Source organism: Aythya marila (assembly GCF_965140915.1).
Source record: "Aythya marila genome assembly, contig: HAP1_HAP1_SCAFFOLD_180, whole genome shotgun sequence".
NCBI classification, from domain to species: Eukaryota; Metazoa; Chordata; class Aves; order Anseriformes; family Anatidae; genus Aythya; species Aythya marila.
In genome coordinates, this window is record NW_028136597.1 from 308,117 (window position 1) to 315,230 (window position 7,114).

The following is a 7,114-nucleotide window of genomic DNA, read 5'->3' on the forward strand; positions in this document are numbered from 1 at the left end:
CAACCCCACCTGCAAGAAAACAACCCCCTTGCGATTAGCAGTCACGTAGGTCTTGTCCTTGAAGCCAGCTGCTGGTAACAATATTTTTCTGAATTCCTCAATTGGGCGACGTGGGAACACTATCATGGGAACTTCTCATAGTTACCCTGGTAGCTTGGTTTGCTCAGCTACAGCAAGCCATGGGATTTGCTGAGGACTACTCCTGGTTGCTTTAAAACAAGCTCAGATCGAACAACTGTTCCATGGACTCATGTCCATGCCCTTTGTGCCAATTCCCAACAATTCCCCCTTTTTCTTTTTGTACGAGCAGTACTTGGCCGAAGGTTTTTTCCATCAAACGTCGAATACATTACATAACACAACTTAAACATAATAACACTACAATTACTATAATCACTTAATGGTACAAGGTATGTAACAAAAGGTGTGCTAGGGCTGGCTAGACTTGCACAGAAGGTGGTGGTATTCAGTTCCCTAGCTAGAGATACCCAGACATTCTCCTTAGGATCGAAGGCTGTCCTTGGCAGTCCTTGAGGTGTCGCAGCCCATGTCATTGTCAGAATGATTATCAGGAACCTCTTCATGGTCGTCTTCGGCGTGTACAGATTCTATGGCTGCTTTAGTCCACTTTGCTAACACTACAATTACTATAATCAAGAGCATGAAAACACTCACCGCCGTAACCTGCGACCACCGCCTCCACACCCCCATGTATTTCTTCCTCCTCAACCTTGCCCTCATTGACCTGGGCTCCATCTCCACCAGTCTCCCCAAAGCCATGGCTAATTCATGTGCAGAGGTGAAGGGGAAAAAAGCCCTGGCCCAGCAGTACAGCCAAGGAGCACCAGTGCTGGGTCCATGCAGAGCTGCTCCCTCGCCACTGCCACACTCTCCTTTTGAGCCCTGCTGGTGGTGTAAGGCCTGGCTGCTCCTGCAGCTTGGTGCCAGTGCTGCTGTGTGGCCATGCTGGGACCACAGACAGGGACGTGCAGTGGGCACTTGAGTGACACAGCTGGCCTCCAGAACAGCATTTCAGCATGCTCAGACAGGATCTCCTTAGGGCACTGCTTGAATGCAGTGGAATAATGTCTTATTCCAAAGTGCCTGTCAAGAACATGTCCAGGAAATAGACAACAAAGTCTTCCTACTTTGCTAGTTTCTCCATGAGCTCAGTGTGCTGAGATCAGGGTTGCAAGATGGTCTCATAGGGACTGAGGGCTGGGTCAGGACTCTTTTGTTGTTGGTTGAACCTGTCAGGCAGCCAAACCGCACACAGATGTTAGCTTAGTGCCACCATGCGAACTGAAAACGGTAAAATCTAAGAACTTTTAAGTTGTAGTAAAGTCGGTTTAATAAGAAAACAAATAAACAAAACAAAACAAAAGAAGAAAAGAAGAAAAGAAGAAAAAAAAAAAAAAAAGAGAAAAAAGAGGAAGAAAAAGAGAAAGAGAAAAAGAAAGAGAAAGAGAAAAAGAAAGAGAGAAAGCGATGCACAATGCTTTTGCTTACCAAGTGCAAACTGATGCTCTGCCAGTCCCCTGGCTCTGGCAGCTCACATGTCAAACTCCCCCAGGTTTTATTCCTGAGCACATCTAATGGTCTGGAATATCCCTTTGGCCAGCTGCAATCAACTCTTCTGGTTTTATCTCCTCCCAACTTCTTGTGCACCCCCAGCCTCCTCACTGGCAGACCAGCATGAGAAGCAGAAAAGTCCTTTGCCCCGTGTAAGCACTGTTCTGCAACAACTAAGACGTCAGTGTGTTATTGACACAAATCATAAATCCATTTTTCATCATAAATCCAAACCGATGCCATACCCCCTACAAGGAAGAAAATTTTCTCTACTGTAGCTGAAACCAGGACAAAATCCATTACTTAAGCTGAATAATCTACATCATGCTCAGGTTCCTGTATTGTGTTTATGTGTCAAGGTTTTGGTAGTAGGGGGCCGTAGGGGTGGTGTCTGTAAGCAGAGACCAGCAGCTGCCGCGTGTTAGATAAGGGCCAGTTCCAGATGGCTCCAAAGGGACCTGCCACTGCCCATAGCTAAGCCAGTAAGCAAAGTTTTTTGCACCTCTGTGAGAGCGTATTTAAGAAAGGGGGAAAATAAATAAATAAAACCAGAAACCTGCTTTACAACAGCTGTTGGGAGAGCGAGGAGTGAGAACCAGCCCTGCAGACCCCAAGGCCAGTGCAGCAGGAGGGCAGGAGGTGCTCCAGGCAGGCAGCAGCAGTTCCCCTGCAGCCTGTGGAGAGGCCCCTGGTGGAGCAGGCTGTCCCCCTGCACCCATGGGTTCCACGTGGAGCAGATCTTCACACAGTAACCTGTGGAGGAACCCCCGGTGGAGCAGGTGGATGGGGCCTGCAGGAGGCTGCAGCCCATGGAGAGCCCCCACAGGAGCAGGCCCCGGGCTGGAGCTGCAGCCTGTGGACAGGAGCCCACACAGAAGCAGGGGGTCTGGGGGGAGCTGCCACCAGTGGGGGGCCTGTTCTGGAGCAGTTTGCTGCTGAATGGGCCCTGTGATACGGAGTGGTGTGGGAGCAGTTCTTGAAGAGCTGCTGCCTGTGGGCAGCCCCTGCAGGCTCAGTTCAGGAAGGACGGCATCCCGTGGGAGGGACCACGCTGGAGCAGGGGCAGAGAGTGAGCGTGAAGGAGCAGCAGAGACAAAGCATCAGGGACTGACCGCAGCCCCCGTTCCCCTGCACCGCTAAGGGGAGGAGGTAGAAGAGGGTGGATAGGGGCAAGGTGTTTTTAGTATGTTTTGAGTTTCTCACTGCTCTGGCTTGTTAGTAATAGGCAATAAATTACGTTAATCTCCCTATGCTGAGTCTGTTTTGCCCATGACAATAATAGTTGAGTGACCTCCCTTTCCTTATTTCAACCCTTAAGCCCATTTCATCATATTTATTCCCCTTTTCCCTTTGAGGAGGGGGCATGAGAGGGGTTGTGGTGGAGTTTAGTTGCCCAGCTGGGTAAAAGTACCACAGTCCCACACTTTCCAGTACATCCCAATTAATCACCACCACCTTTCCTGTCCTTTGATATAGCACATGTATGTAACATACTAAGTCTATGGGCCATCCTTCTGAAAGGTCTGTTCAGTTTGTTTAGTTCGTGAGTTTGGGCTCCATCTGTCATAATGGTCTTTCAGGATGGGAGAAAGTGGTGTTGGAGTGTTGCCTGATGGAGCCAGGTCTGGTTCCATCACCATTGCCCTTGCCCAGTTCCATCAAGATTAATTCTTCATTAGTCTGGGTAACTCCTCCTGTAATTCCATTAACACCATAGCGATGACACACAGCATGATATAGCAATTGTCAACATACAGTTCAAATCAGGGGCTGTTCCCTCTGTGAATACAGTCCCTTTGAGGTGCACCGGGGACATCTCCATCTTCCTACATTATTCACCAAGAGCACCCAGGGCCTTGAGTGAAAGCAATCCCATGGATGGCCTGAGCCAGGGATAACACAGACTGTTTACCCGAACATATTTTTTATGTACACTGTATGGACATCATGCCCTTCTAAGAGTCTGATCCTTCTAAGAGCCGCTCCCCGCAGAAAAGGTCACAGCATTACAAGAACTTGTTCAGGAGCAATTGAAAGCAGGGCACATAGTCCCAACCACCAGTCCACGGAACTCGCCCGTGTTCGTAATTAAAAAGAAGAGTGGGAAATTGAGATTACGACTTGACTTAAGAAAAATAAATGAGGTGATGGAAGAAATGTGATCTCTCCAACCAGGTTTGCCTTCTCCCACCATGATTCCACGTAACTGGAATATTATTATTGTTGACCTCAAGGACTGTTTTTTTACCATTCTGCTCCACCCTAAGGATGCACCGCCATTTGGATTTTTGGTACCAAAAATAAACAAAAGCGAACCTATGGATAGATATAACTGGACTGTTCTTCCACAAGGGATGAAGAATTCTCCAACCATATGCCAAACGTACGTTGCTAAAGCCCTAGCCCCTATTAGAAAACAATATCCCAAGACCTGTATTTATCATTACATGGATGATATAGCATCCATGGATGATAGCATCGTCTACAGAATCATTAACCCATGAAATAGTTCAGAGGCTGAGACAAGAACTGCAAACATGGGGGTTGCGGATAGCCCCCGAGAAAATCCAAGTAGAGGCACCGTGGAAATACCTGGGCTGGAAAATCTTACAACAAACCATTCAACCCCAAGCATTACCATAGCACAAGAAGTTAAGACATTGAATGATCTACAGAAGCTCATTGGTAATATTAATTGGATACAAAACTATTGAGGAATTAATAATCAAGTATTATCCCCATTGTTTGATCTCCTGAAAAGTGACAATGATATCAACGCGCCTCAGCAACTGACAAAGGAAGCAAAGACAGCACTGAGTCACATAGAAGGAGAACTCATGAAGCAGCAATGTCACCGATGAGCAGAAGGATTGCCTATTCAACTTTATTTGTGTAACCAGGACCTGCAACCCCTAGCTCTTATAGCGCAATGGGATCCAAATGCCCCCGATCCATTACTCTTGTTGGAATGGGTATTTCTGCCACACCAACCCACAAAGACACTAGTGACAAGAGTGGAGATGTTTGCAGCCTTAATAAAAAGAGGCAGGGAAAGAATTGTGAAAATAGCCGGAATTGAGCCTGAAACCGTTGTAATACCCATTGTGAAGGAATATCTTGATTGGTGCCTGCAAAACAGCCTGGAAATGCAGCTGGATCTCATGGGCTTTACTGGACGAGTGGACATACACCTCCCCTCTCACAAATTGATCACATTTTATAATAATATAAGAATTGAACCAAAGCCACTATATCAATGGCAACCAGTACAAGGCCAAACTGTTTTTACTGATGGGTCAGGAAAGACAGGGAAAGCGGTTGTTACGTGGGAGAAAATTGGACAATGGCAGCACATGATCAATTTGGTACAGGGCTCCCCCCAGATCATAGAACTACATGCTATTATCATGGCCTTTAAAAATTGGTCCAATGAACCACTAAACATTGTGGCGGATTCGCAATATGCTGTAGGAGTAGTACAACGAATAGAAAGGGCACAAATACACCACATTCAGAATGAGATGCTGTTTTTAAAATTTAAAGAGCTCCTATTCCTTGTTGAGCGACGTTTGTACCCGTATTGTGTGATATGTTTGCAGTCATACTGTGCTACCAGGCATTTTCACTGAGGGCAACTCTCGAGCCGATCTTTTAACCAATTTGGCCATACAACCCCCAGTCCCTAATAAACTACTTCAAGCTCGCACCTTGTCGCATTAAGGGGTGTAGCTGATTAACCATTATGGGCCCAGTCGGATTCAGGGTACTGAACTATCACAATCACAGATTTCACCAATAACGCATTAACCGTTAGGGGTCCAGTCGGATTCATCAATAATGCATCAACAATTAGGGGCCCAGTCAGCTATTCACCAATAACGCATTAACCATTAGGGGTCTGGCTGGATTCAGAACACTGAACTATCATGGTCACGGATTCACCAATAACGTATAACCACCCTTACCCTAGTTGCACTTAATGAGAGCTATAACAATGCAATCAAGTGTGATTTATTACAGCAACAGATAATCAGGTTCTTCGGATTGCCAGCAATAGTGACTGTCTGCAAAAGCAAGCTAGCATGCATGAAATACACAGGTGTTACAGGTACGCAGCCTAGAAATTAGTGCATTAAAAGAATCAAAGACTCTAGAAAAATTTATAACCAAGTGTTCAAATCTCACCCAAAGGCGTCCGAATGGGGGGGGGGGGGGGGAAGAGAGGCTCAGCCCATCAACTGGTCCCAGGAGTCAGGGGGTCCTAAGGATATTGTACAGCTGGGTAAAAGTACCACAGTCCCACACTTTCCAGTTGTGGTATAAATGCCTGAAGTAACTAGGAAAATAAAACTAACGTTCACATTTTTAAGGAAAAGGTACAGCATTGAAGAGGCTTTCAGTGTAGGGCATAACTGCATTATCTGAGCGTTCCCTAGGCTCCCAACCTTTGATGCTATCGCGCTGGGGAAACTTGGTGTGCTAGGTCTAAGGAACAGCACGGAGCGTAGTAGAGTGGAGTGGAGACACCACAGCTAGGCTCTGTAATCAGGTGGGGCCTCGATTGTTCTTGTGCACAAAGCTGCACCTTTTGCCACCCTAAGCCAAAGACCTGTCATGTTTTGACAAATGCTGTACCCTAGTGTACTTTTTGCTCTTTATAATATCATTATAATACCAAAACACACCTCCATCCCAAAAGCTACCTGCCTCCAACGTGCGACCACCCCTCACTGAGCATGCGCTCTGAATTTCTCGGAGCCTATTACTTTAAACGGAGACGGGAAAACTTTACACCAATCATAACTAAGATATGCTTGACTAGAGCCACTCAAGCTCCACCTAAAAGATAGAAAATAAGATAAAGTGGCCCAAGAGAGAGGGGTTGTTAGGGAAGATACCACCGTCAGGGGAGATACCATCCCGAGGAAATACAACATCCTTAGGACCTCCTGACTCCTGGGATCAGTTGATGGGCTGAGCCTCTCTTCCCCCCCATTGGGATGCCTTTGGGTGAGATCTGAATACTTGCTTATAAATCTCTATAGAGTCTTTGATCCTTTTAACGCGTTTATTTCTAGGCTGCACACCTGTGATACCTGTAACACCTGTAACATCTATAACATCTATAACAACATCTGCAACATCTATAACATCTATAGCACCTGTAACATCTGTAACACCTACAACACCTATAACACCTGTAACATCTGTAACACCTATAACACCTTTGTATTTTATGCATACTAGCTTGCTTTTGCAGACAGTCACTATCGCTGGCAATCCAAAAGAACCTGATTATCTGTTGCTGTAATAAACCATACTTGATTGCATTGTGATAACTCTCATTAAGTGCAACTAGGGTGAGGGTGGTTATCCGTGATAGTTCAGTGTTCTGAATCTAACCAGACCCCCAGGCGGTTAATGCATTTTTGGTGAATGTCCGAACGGACCCCCAGATGGTTAATGAGTTTTTGGTGAATGTCTGAACAGACCCCCAGGCCGTTAATGCGTTGATGGTGAATGTCTGACTGGACCCCCAGAC